This window comes from Ixodes scapularis, unplaced genomic scaffold (genome assembly GCF_016920785.2).
Source record: "Ixodes scapularis isolate PalLabHiFi unplaced genomic scaffold, ASM1692078v2 PGA_scaffold6__148_contigs__length_123643588, whole genome shotgun sequence".
NCBI lineage: Eukaryota > Metazoa > Arthropoda > Arachnida > Ixodida > Ixodidae > Ixodes > Ixodes scapularis.
Window position 1 is genome coordinate 15703490 of NW_024609881.1, and position 12137 is coordinate 15715626.

The 12137-nt window shown below is 43.0% G+C and overlaps 1 pseudogene; it reads left to right on the plus strand.

The window, feature by feature from the left end:
- Positions 1-8973: 8973 nt before the first annotated feature.
- LOC120843241 lies at positions 8974-9986 on the plus strand (annotated as a pseudogene).
- The last annotated feature ends 2151 nt before the right edge of the window (positions 9987-12137 follow it).

A 12137-nucleotide genomic window follows, 5' to 3' on the forward strand; every position in this document is an offset into this window, starting at 1 on the left:
AAATCGACTAATTCCGAAATTGCGACACATGTACAAGAATGCAGAAACTGCTCAGCCGAGTCGTCCGGTACGACAGTAGTATGCAAAGAGATCAATGACGTCAAAAGAGTTGTAAAAGAGACAGTAAAAATTAGGTCGATCGGCAATTGCATAAGCCAAGCGTCTATGCTTCTTAATGATAGGGCGAAAGCTTTTCTACCAGTATGAATTGAACAGGTCTCGTGTTTTTTCGCCAGAGGTACCTCCTTTGTCATGATCTTGTTCCGTTTGTTTGCGTACGTAAAGGAAAAAAAAAAGGTGTAACAGGGTGATGGGTTCGAACTGGAGTCGGTTCCGTGTGGTTCGCTTCTTCGTTTTTTGCAAAAATAATAGTGGCTGCGAGGTCAAAGAATGTTCCCTTCGGCTGACGTGTTGATGTGTCTCAAGCGTTTGTTAGTTCAAAGTGATTTTTTTTTAACATCATTGTGGCTGCGAGGTCAAGGCATGTCCCCTTGGTGCCTTTGTCTGAAGTGTTTTTTATGGTGACGATTTGGGTTGAGGACGTATAAAAGGAGGGAGAACTGAATAAAGTGGTTAGCTGTATTTGAGACGTCGTCGTGTTTCTTCCACCCACTCTCAGGTGGTCTGAAATATGGTAAACTTACACCAGCTCGCCTGCGCCGTAACTGTTTTTTCATTAATCGTACCTGAGGCAGGCTTAGTCCCCTTTTCTCGTGCATCTTCGATTCCTTCATCGCCACCAACCGCTCTACTACTGGAAGCTGTCACGGTCCTAGACAAGTTGGGACGTCGCCTTGCGGAACTGGAGGCTGAAGTGGCGTTTTTCGGCATATGCTTACGGAAGAGGTACGTTGACCCGGAACTTTTCAAGCATCTGTCAGCATCAGCGAGTTCTTGGTCCATATAGAAGAAGATATTGAAGACTTACAGGGACGGTGCAAGTCAGAGAATCCAGGACGTCCGCAACGCAAGCGATAGACTGTGGTTTTTGCTGGTGGGAAAGGACTTCAGGCAACATCGGGACTTCCAGAACTGGAACGACATCAAAAGGGCCCACTTCAACCAGACTTGGTGCGTAAAGAGAAAGCATGTTTTGGACAGTGTTAAGAGATTAAGCGCGTGCGGGAGAATGGATTGAACACTAGTGGATATAAATCTTGTTAGACAGATATATCAGGGAGTTCCCCATGAAAACAGCTATCTTGTTGTGCCCCGTGCGTCCCTTGTAAACCCATGTAGAGAAGCGGTATCCCGGAAGACTGAGGAATATTTAAGTAGAGGGCCGAAGTTTTTTTTTAAATGTAAAAACCTCGAGATTGAACGTGTTCTCGTCGATACAGACAGTCACGAAAGTTGCCACTCAGGATGAGAAGGCAGCTTTCGTTGATCAAGCAATTGGCCGAATGGAAAATGTCATGGGCAGAGATTACCCAACGGAAAGAAGGAACTTCAGTGAAGTAAAAGCAGTAAAAAACGAGTTCGATTGTAAATCGCTAGAGATGTTGGAGACGGACAAAACTAGGAAGTTTGCAATCTTACCCAAGGCGTTTTTGTGGAAGAAGGCGAAGGAGGCGTTGGATTCCCTGTTTGTGGAATGGACCGGGAATATTGGAAAGTTGAGAAAAGAGATTTGTGGGGTTCTTAAGGAAGAGGAATTTGAAGGGACGGCAAAAGGAATATCGAGCTCAAAACACTCAACATTGAGCCTGAAGTTTTTTCTAAAAGACCATAAACTCGAGCTTCCTTTCCGCACAGTGATAAATGAGAACGGGACTTGGCAGAAGGTGGTGTCTAAATTCCTGCAACAAGGATTAGAGTATGTAAGGCTTGAAGATTCGCTCTCACTGAGAAACTCAAACACATTAATTGACATCCTGGAGGTCCATCATGGCAGGAAGTGTTCAATATTTTCTATGGACATAAAAGACCTTTATTATTCGTTGGAGAAGAGCAGACTGTTGAAGCGTGTAAAAGAGGCCCTGGAGCGTAATCTCGATAAATTTCAGTCAGGTTCGGGCATTTCGGTAGACTGTTTCCTGACGGTATTGGATTTGTATCTTCGTTCAACGGTGGTAGAATACGATGGGAGAAAGTTTGTGCAGAAAGATGGAGTGTGCATAGGTTCATCTGTAGCACCAGCTTTGGCGGAGATATATTTGAACTCACTTGATTCTGCAGTGGTAGAAAGGCTAGGAAAGATGCCGTCGGGTAGCTGTATAGTCAGGAGATATGTCGACGACATTGTGGTATGCACCTTTCAGAGTGGAATTGAGAAGCTAGAGTCACTAATAGTGTCATCAGCTCCTGAACTGAACTTCACAGTGGAAAAACCAACGAATAATATGTTACAGTTTTTGGATCTAAAACTTCATCTGGGTGAAACCCTATGCTGGGAGTATGAAAAAGATGCCCGGAAACCAGTACTCCCGAAGAAGAGCTGCCACTCTAAGACGGTAAAGGCGAGTGTCGTTATATCGCTGTTCACCAATGCTTTGAACAGGTCATGAGTTCATTACGCGGCTAAGGCAGTGAGGGGGCAGTGGCAACGATTGATGGACTCAGGCTACGAGGGAGATTTCATCGGGAGGCAAATGACATTATGAACAGGGAAAAGGAAAAGGCAGAGGAAAAATCGAGAGACAGGATCGCAGTGATGCCGTATTTTCACACCGTGTCACACAATATAAAAGTGTGTGCAAAAAAATTTGGCGTTAATGTAGTTTTCAGTTTGGACTTTAAGTTGGGCAACCTCACCCCGTTCCAAAGAGAGAAAAAAGGGTGCCAAAAGGGCCACAAGGAAAAGTCTGTGCCTTGTGAAACTGGTGTCGTTTACGACATACCGATGACGTGCGGTTTTAAGTATATAGGGTAGACCTCAAGATGCTTGAACGGTCGCCTGACAGAGCACAAAAGAAACGTAAAGATAAAATCGACTAATTCCGAATTTGCGACACATGAACAAGAATGCGGAAACTGCTCAGCCGAGTGGTCCGGTACAACGGTAGCATGCAAAGAGATCAATGACGTCAAAAGAGTTGTAACAGAGACAGTAAAAATTAGGTCGATCGGCAATTGCATAAGGCAAGCGTGTATGCTTCTTAGTGATAGGGCGAAAGCTTTTGTACGAGTATGAATTGAACAGGTCTCGTGTTTTTTGCCAGAGGTACCTCCTTTGTCATGATCTTGTTCCGTTTGCGTACGTAAAGGAAAAAAAAAAAAAGGTGTAACAGGCTGATGGGTTCGAACTGGAGTCGGTTCCGTGTGGTTCGCTTCTTCGTTTTTTGTAAAGGTAAGAGTGGCTGCGAGGTCAAAGAATGTTCCCTTCGGCCGACGTGTTGATGTGTGTAAAGCGTTTGTTAGTTCAAAGTGATTAGTTTTTTTAACATCATTGTGGCTGCGAGGTCAAGGCGTGTCCCCTTGGTGCCTTTGTTTGGAGTGCTTTTTATGGTAACGATTTTGGGTTGAGGATGTATAAAAGGAGGGAGAACTGAACAAAGTGGTTAGCTGTGTTGGAGACGTCGTCGTGTTTCTTCCACCCAGTCTCAGGAGGTCTAAAAAATGGTAAACTTACACCAGCTCGATGAGCCCTAACTGTTTTTTCACAAAAATGTAGGTAGAAAACCGTGCTGAGCGGGTCTTCACAGTCCGAGAGAGTGGCAGAAAATTTCTAGCTAATAGAGGGCGCGAGAGTCGCACCAGCCGCATCAGCATCCGCAACATGGAGGCGGCCTAGGAGCGTTTTTTGGAAAGGTGTATATTAAGCGGCGGTCACACTGACGCCGACGCCGCTCAACTCGGAAACGGGCGCCTAAGAGCTGCGCTCTAAAAAAAGGTTGTTTCGGATCCTCAGCCACTGCAGAACACTGAAATCCGACGACATCCTGAATAAAAAGCGTTGTTTTGCCGTGCTTAAGATTTTTTTTTTGTGTAGGAGGTTGTGTATGACAAGAAATGTCCAGTAGTTATTTTGTGACAGACATCTTTGTAGCTGAACAGAACGTTTTCTGGAAAGGGCAACTACACCAGATAATGACAAATGTGCAATGTGTTGCCTTGTAGCCATCAATATTTTGTGTTCATCGTTGTATGTGATTTGTCCTCTGTAAATATTAGAACAATTTATTGACAATAAAAAAATTGCTCGTCTTTTGAAGTCTTTGCTGAAGGACCTCCCTGTCCTCATTTGTGACTCACGCAGTAAGGTACGTCCGCGGGTGTGTGGCAAAGCTTATACGCTTTTCGAGTGAACTCAAGGGCGTACGTTGCGCGTGAGAACGTCAAAACAATATCTCGAAACAAAGTAAGGATGAAAGACCGCCTGCCTAAAAAATGGGATAAATAAGAAACGCACTAGATGGCATTCGACAACGTGCCATGTTTTATTTTAATCGAGGGAAAACGAGTATGTGTATTTGATGGCAAGTTTTATGCTCGAGGCGCGTGAATAGCAAACGTCACATATTCCTCCGTGCACATGTGCACAGTTACAGGTAGTATTCAACGTTTATCAAATGTGTACAAAGTAAACCAAAATGCTGGTACGGCAAGAGGGTCGGTAATGCTAAAAATTACCAAAAAGATCTGGTTTTACACGTTTGGTGGTGCCTTTTATTTACCTAACTCAAGTGATGCCGAGTCTGTAAATGAACTTCGTTCAAGGTACGACAAACTTTTAGTAGAGCACACGCTAGGATTGTGAGCCTTGCCGGTGCGTGCCCAATTCATGCTCAAAGCGACGGCACGAGCTCCCGCAAGCATCACAGTTTGTGCCTACGAAACTCTATTTACACGCAGGGAGAACCGCATTCTATCGTGTGCCTTCTCTCAGCTCTTCCTGCAATAAACGGGTAAACGCAATATATTTTTGGCAGTGCATGCCGATGTCCCAAGATACTCAAAACTACATTGCCATTTCTTTTTTTTTTATATATCGTCAGCGTTCAGAGGAATTAAAGGAAGTTTTGTCTTTGCATCCGAGCATTTCCAACTCCGCTGTTAATATTACATTAGCTGATTGAGACGTCTTCCCATGCTTGGCAACTCCAATAGAGGTGCACAGGGGCTAGGTCCTCACGATAAAAAACAAAGCTGTCTTCATATTTGAAAAAAAAAATTCTCTAGTCCGCCGTATGCCAAAAAAAAAAAAAAACAAGTACGGCCTGGCACGCAGGCGCGCGCCTTGTGGGCCTCGCAAAAACAGGGCAGCGGGGGTCATGGCGCAGAAGGAGGCCAAGGAGGATTGCCCTCGATAGAAAGGAGAAAAACGTGGCGAGAGGAGAAATCACGCTACCTTTCAGTATATAGAGACAAAGCCGTGCGGTGCGTCTGTGGCGCGCCTAGCGCCGAGGGGCGAACGGCGCGCAAAGCCCAGTTTTACCACTTATGTGTTTCATACTTTAGCTTCACCGACAATTTTCATTCCTTTAAAAAAATGTGAGAATGCTAGCCATCAAAGAAGCAGAAAAACGAACTATTCTGCGTCACACAAAAAAGCAAAAACCTTTTTAGCAAACAATGACACCTACGGTTCGAAAATTCTGATAGAGACAGCCAGGCAACACGGAAATAACTGCCGGGAAAATGGGCACGGAGCAAGAAAATATTGGGAAAACCTTACAAACAGGAAAACGATATTTGAAAGCAGGTAACATAAAATACATGACTGTAAAGATGCCAGTGCAAAAAGGGAAGGCAAAAACACTTTCGGTATGAGCATGTTAGTTACGAATTTTCCACAAGTTTCGCCAATGCAGTCCAGAAGGCGCATGCAAAATGGATACAGTGCCAATTTATAGCAAAACCAGCTGGGCAGAGTGAGGGATTCAACTAGCAACGTCCCAACCGGTAGCAGCAAGTTTTGCGGTGTGCACACAGACACGGCAATTAGTTCCCCACCGAGGTAACTGCTAAAATGAGGTCTTAGCACTGTACAGGATGTCAAAATGAAAATCTTGAAAAAAGTTACTTCACGCACTTACGTTTGACTACAACCGACTGAGACAAGACCAGTTTTCAAGCCTCTTGTGACTGCTTACGACCGGCTGCACAGCAGTGCAGAAAGTTGTAAACCCTCACAAAAGGCTTAAAAATGGGTTTCTTTGGTCATATGCAGTCACAAGCATGCAGACCAGCCCTTACTTCAGTACCATAAACCGCAGCAGCTGAAAGGAACAAGTAACGGTTGATAGTGGAGCTTGTTGGTACATACTTGTATATATATTTGACAGCTTGAACAAGGGGAAGATATACTTTCGGTCTCGGGTAGCGCCGCAATTGTGTGACTTATTACTGGGGGCATGCGGAAAGATCATCGCAAGTAATCTGACAGATACAAGGGTCACAGCCATCTTCCGATATGTGGACGATTTTTTAGTACTTTGTGCCACAGAAGGTGACGACCAGAGTGAAGAATGCAAGGATACTATTCTGCAAGTGTTTCAAGAAAGTTGCCCCGACTTGGTGTTCACACATGAATCCCCTGTGGACAAAAATATCAAATTCCTAGACCTCGCGCTAATTTTCCAACAAGGGCACGTTTGCTGGAGGTACGAACCCCGGTCAGCAAAAGGGTTTCTGCCGTTTACCTCTGGCCACTCAAGAACTATTAAGAGAGGTATCGCCAGCACGGCGTTAGTTTCTGCCTTAAACAATCATGTAAACACCAGATAGGGCAGAGCTTTGGAAAACAGATGTCACGATTACGGAATTCGGGATACCCAACAAGTATCTTGGTACCCGTTTGTGAGACCATCTGCAGAAACTTGAAGAGTGCAAAGTCGGGCAAAAAAGTAAACGAGGAAACCCGAAGGAAGATCGCTGTGCTACCATACGTTCACGGGATTACGCACAAATTGAAAAAGATCGCCGCGAGGAATGAGATCCAAGTAGTATGCTCCGCGCCTAACAAAGCGTACTCCATGTACAGACGAGTTAACAACAGAACAGGCAAAGAAAAAACGTGCGACATTGCCCACAGAACACAATATGTACCATGCATGACAGGAGTGGTTTACAACATTCCCCTTTCATGCGGGAAGTGCTACATCGACCAGACGGGCCGATGCATTAACGACAGAGCCCGCGAGCACGCAGCATCCCTTAAAGGAACGTCGGCAGGGCATCTTGCAGCTCATTGCAGGACTTGCCACTGCAGTGCAGCGTTCAAGGACATAACCATCCTAGCCAGTAATAACAATACTCATGCGCGCGAGATGCTCGAGGCGCTTGCTATCGAAGAACAAGCGAGTGGGTGCGTCAGCACCCCGTCCATCACTATTCACAAAAAGGAGAGACAATATCTACGGTGCGTCACGGTCCAGAAAATGGCAGTATGAGCTTGTGGCGGGTGAATTTAAAATATTAGTTTAGGTTTAGGTAATGTGAAAATTTTGTAAACATACACATGCATTATTATATTAGTATAATAGGTTTTAATATGTAATAATTTTTGTTGGTGTCTGAAAACACGCAAGGAAAAAGAAGTTCCCACTAAATAATCGTTGGTAGTCAGCTGTCTATTCTCTCCTGTCTCAATTTCTCTATATCTTCCCCTGGTTCAAGCTGTCAAATATATATGAAAGGAACAACAATGTAAAAGTTGAAACTCCACACTTTTTTTTTAATAATCAAGATTGAATATTAGTCACACATCAACTTTTGGCACGATTATATCTTCCAGGTAGATAAGAGTAGTGTCAAAAGAAAACAATGAAGACATTTTTACAAACATATTAGACCTCGCCTCAATAAGAATACATCGAGCAAGTTGAAGAACACAGAGTTGCTGCTTTGAAATTCATAAAGCAATGTCTGCTATTCATTGACCCAGCTCCTAGATCAGAGCCGGAGAACAATCATTTCCTACGCACCAATACAATTGTGTGATGACAAATGATGGCATTCGGACGAAAGGCCGCAAGGCAATGCCAAAGACTCTGACTGTAGACAACCAAGATGGAATAATGATAGAAACTTCTTGAATATTGCTGGCATTTAAAAGGCCTACCTGCTGCAGGCTTTACGCAAATGCCCTTAGGGTTTGTTAACCTAATGCGTTAGCATGTGCCCGATGAGGCAAGGCCGTTTAGAAAACGGCCTGGAACGCTGCTGGGATTTGTGAGGCTTCTTATGCTTATGCACTTCATTGTGGTGAGCTTCACTATTAAGCTGAGCAAAGGCCTTGGGACCTATTTCGCACTCAGTTATATGCATACTTTGATTGAAAAGGCATTGTTTTGCACGAGCTAAAGGATTACACATGGGGCAGGCTCAACTTACGGGTTAACCGCAAGGCCTTCCGCACGTGCGCATTTGGTTCTGGCGGATAAACAACTAAACTGAGCAAAGCTTTTGGGGCATTATTTGCACTTTTAAGGTTTTTAAGGTGATACGAGTCTTAACATTTTTTATTTTTTAATTATCTCACTGAAATTTAGTATACTGATGAATTTCCCAGTGGTGATTTTAAACATGTAATTAGTTTTCAGATAGCTTTACTAGATCCTGAGTTATTAATAAATATAAAATTTTAATTAGGTCCTTCTTACGGGTCGTTAGCATCTAATTAAGGCTTTAGAACTAATTAAATAAAATTATAGCATGACATAAAGCAACAGAAATAGCATCACCGCACAAAGCATGTCTTGGTGAATGCAATTCTATAAGCAGTTGATATATTATAAAGAATTTTATGCTAACGACCCATAATGAGGGTCCAATTAAAATTACAAATTTCTTGATAGTTCAGGATCTAGTACAGCTATCTGAAAACTAATTGCGTATTTGAAATCACCATTGAGAAATACATCAGTATACTATATTTCAGCACGATAAATGAAAAATTAGAAACCATTAAACAATCTTGTTTCCCCTTAAACACTGTTTTCGATAATGGTGGATCAGACTGGTATTACGAGAAAAGGCTTTGGGGCACTGCTAGCACCTAAATGCCTTTTCACCTGTATGCATTTGATTATGGCTTTGTAGAGAGGAATTTTGAGCAAAGGCTAAGGGGCACTGCTTGCACTTAAATGGCTTTTCACCAGTGTGTGTTTGATTATGATTTCTCAGAGAGGAACTTTGAGCTGCTTGCACTTGAATGGCTTTTCACCAGTGTGTGTTCGCTTATGATTTATCAGAGAGGAATTTCGAGCAAAGGCTTTGGAACACTGCTTGCACTTATATGGCTTTTCACCTGTGTGCATACGATTGTGGTGGGTCAGGCTGCTACTCTCAGCAAAGGCTTTGGAGCACCACTTGCACTTGAATGGCTTTTCACCAGTGTGTGTTCGATTATGATTTCTCAGAAAGGAACTTTGAGTAAAGGATTTGGAGCACTGCTTGCACTTAAATGGCTTTTCACCAGTGTGTATACGATTATGACAACGCAGATGGGAATTTTGAGCAAAGGCTTTGAGGCACTTCAAACACTTAAATGGCCTTTCACCAGTGTGCAAATAATTATGGTAGGTCAGACGGGAATTACAAGCAAACTCTTCGGGGCAAAGCTTGCACTTAAATGGCTTGTCGCCAGTGTGTGCTCGGTTGTGGTAGATCAGATTTCTACTCCGAACAAAGGCTTTGGGGCATTGCATGCACTTAAATGGCTTTTCACCGGTGTGCGTTTGATTATGGCGTTGTAGATAGGAATTTAGAGCAAAGGCTTTGGGGCATTGCATGCACCTAAATGGCTTTTCACCAGTGTGCAAACGATTATGGTAGCTCAGAAAGGAATTACAATCAAACTCTTTGAGACAAAGTTTGCATTTAAATGGCTTGTCACCTGTGTGTGTTCGATTGTGGTACATTAGACTTTTACTCTGAGTGAAGGTTTTGGGGCATCGCATGCACTTAAATGGTTTTTGACCAGCATGTGTTTGATTATGATAGGTCAGAAGGGAATTATAAGCAAACTCTTGGGAGCAAAGCTTGCACTTAAATAGCTTTTCACTCTTGTGGTTCTGAGTGTTGCCGAGCACTTGGAATGAGCCAGACATGGGAGGATGCTGGCACCTGGATTGTTCATCACCATGGGCAGCCAGATGGCTCAAAATCACACGCTGATCTCTGGTGACATAGGTGCAGGAACAGCATCTGAACAAGATGTCCTCCATGACTTTCAGTGGGCAGCTGGTTTCCCGTAACAATCTGGCTCCATGATCTACAAGAAAATACCATATGTATTGACTTACGAGGAAAACTCAACCAAGATCCAGATGAAGCTGTCCTGTTTAATAACTTGCTGCAATTTGGAATTCGATTCACAGCACTCAATTGCAACTGGCACCATTAAGGGGAGTCTCCAGTCGTAAAAATTAAAATCATAAAAAGAATTTGAACATTTTTATTGTTATTTTTAAATCACACTTTACATATCTTCTTTCTTTCAGACTTTTTTCAGTATCTTCATAATTTTTATTTTATTTTTGTCAGAAGTCCTAATCTTGAAAAGTGAAATCTGGATCTGAATACTTCTTGGGAGCTTAATACCTCATTACTCAGAGAGCCCACCAAAAACAATATTTCAGAAAACTGTTAGGTATGATTTTTTTCTAATTGGCCAATTGCTTCGATTATGGCAAGTCAGATCGAAAGTCTTCAAAAGTCAAAGTCAAAGTGAACATTTTATTGATTTATACAGCATAAGGTCGATCTGCCAGGATCGAAAGTCTTCCTGAAAGTTATCACGATTAGAATTTCTACATGTGATGCAGTCATGTCTCACTGATATGGATGCTCCACTGTATATATCAATTTTGGGGGACCAATCCCTCCTCACACAACCCTGCTTTGTGAATATTAAAACCTGCAGTCCAGACTAAGGACAGCTAGTTTTGGGAACAAGCTGCATAAATACATGCAGGTTTGTCTCATTATTACAGACACAAGAAGGTTCACTAATAAAAAAGAAAAGAGCTTAGTTAAGACATTGGGTTACTGAGTTCACAGAGTTTCACTATTTTTGGCTGTCAATTGCACTTGCTTCAAACTGAACAATGGCTCTGTTTATTGGGGCTTTCCAGTCAAATGCCTAAACTGTACTTCTCTCCTTATGTTAAGATGTTCCTCAGGTTTGTGATATGTGACCTTTTTCTAGATTGTCTTGCCTCTTCCGTCTATGCACATTTACGGGCAGCCACGCTTTGGTTGAAAATCAGTCCATTAACCGTGTGCACACCTTGGCAAGGCAATAATTCCAGAGAGAGCACTTTGCTGGCTCAGGCCAGGACAGGAAACTTAAAAAACACATGCAAAGAAAAAAAAATATTTTTAAGCAGCCTGGAGAGGAAAAGGACGTCCTAAAACGGATTTATAACAGGAAAAGTATTTGTAGAGCTGCATTTACGGCGGGAAACAAATTTGTAGTTGGCACCCGCAGGAGCCCGCGGAAGAGTGGCCGCTAAGGTAACGTGGTGCTTGCGCTTTTTTGGGAGCTTCCTATGGTCTGTAAAATTTACTTATTAACCTTTGTTTGGAGTGCAACAAAAGCATGAAGATTAATAGATAGCGTTCAGAACCCAAAGGAAACTCTCGAGAGCGCAACCACCACGTGATAGACCTCTGCACCGCTCAGAAAGTAACGGCAGTGGCGCACCAAAGTGTTCCCCTATGGCGGCGGTGGCCTGGAGAAACGCATTCAATCAGTTCAACCGGCAGCCTGCCACGCTAAGCGTCCGGCGGCGGCATAGAAGTTCAGGGGACTTCAGCGGCGGCACTGAACGCCTCTGGCACTGGCACACAGGTCTACCACGTGACCAGTGGCAGCTCTCGCATTTGCAGACTACAAATTTGTTTCGTGCCGTAAATATAGCTCAAATATTCTTTTTATTATTACTCAATTACGGTACACAATTATTAACCTGGCAAATTCCTAACCTCCTGAACCTTTACCCTGCCTTAGTTGACAATAGCTCCTCACTGTTGTCATTCAGAAAATAAGCAAAAATGTATTTTCTTCATCCATAGTAGTTTGCTCTTTGTCTGTTCTCATCATACATATCAATGTATTTGTAATTATGTTGCTGTCATATAATATTTCACTAGATAATTCTATGACCTCATAGGTAGTATATGTTGATTGCTGCCTGTGATGTGAGTAAATAAAACAGGCAAAATGTATCTATTTATCTATTGTAGTT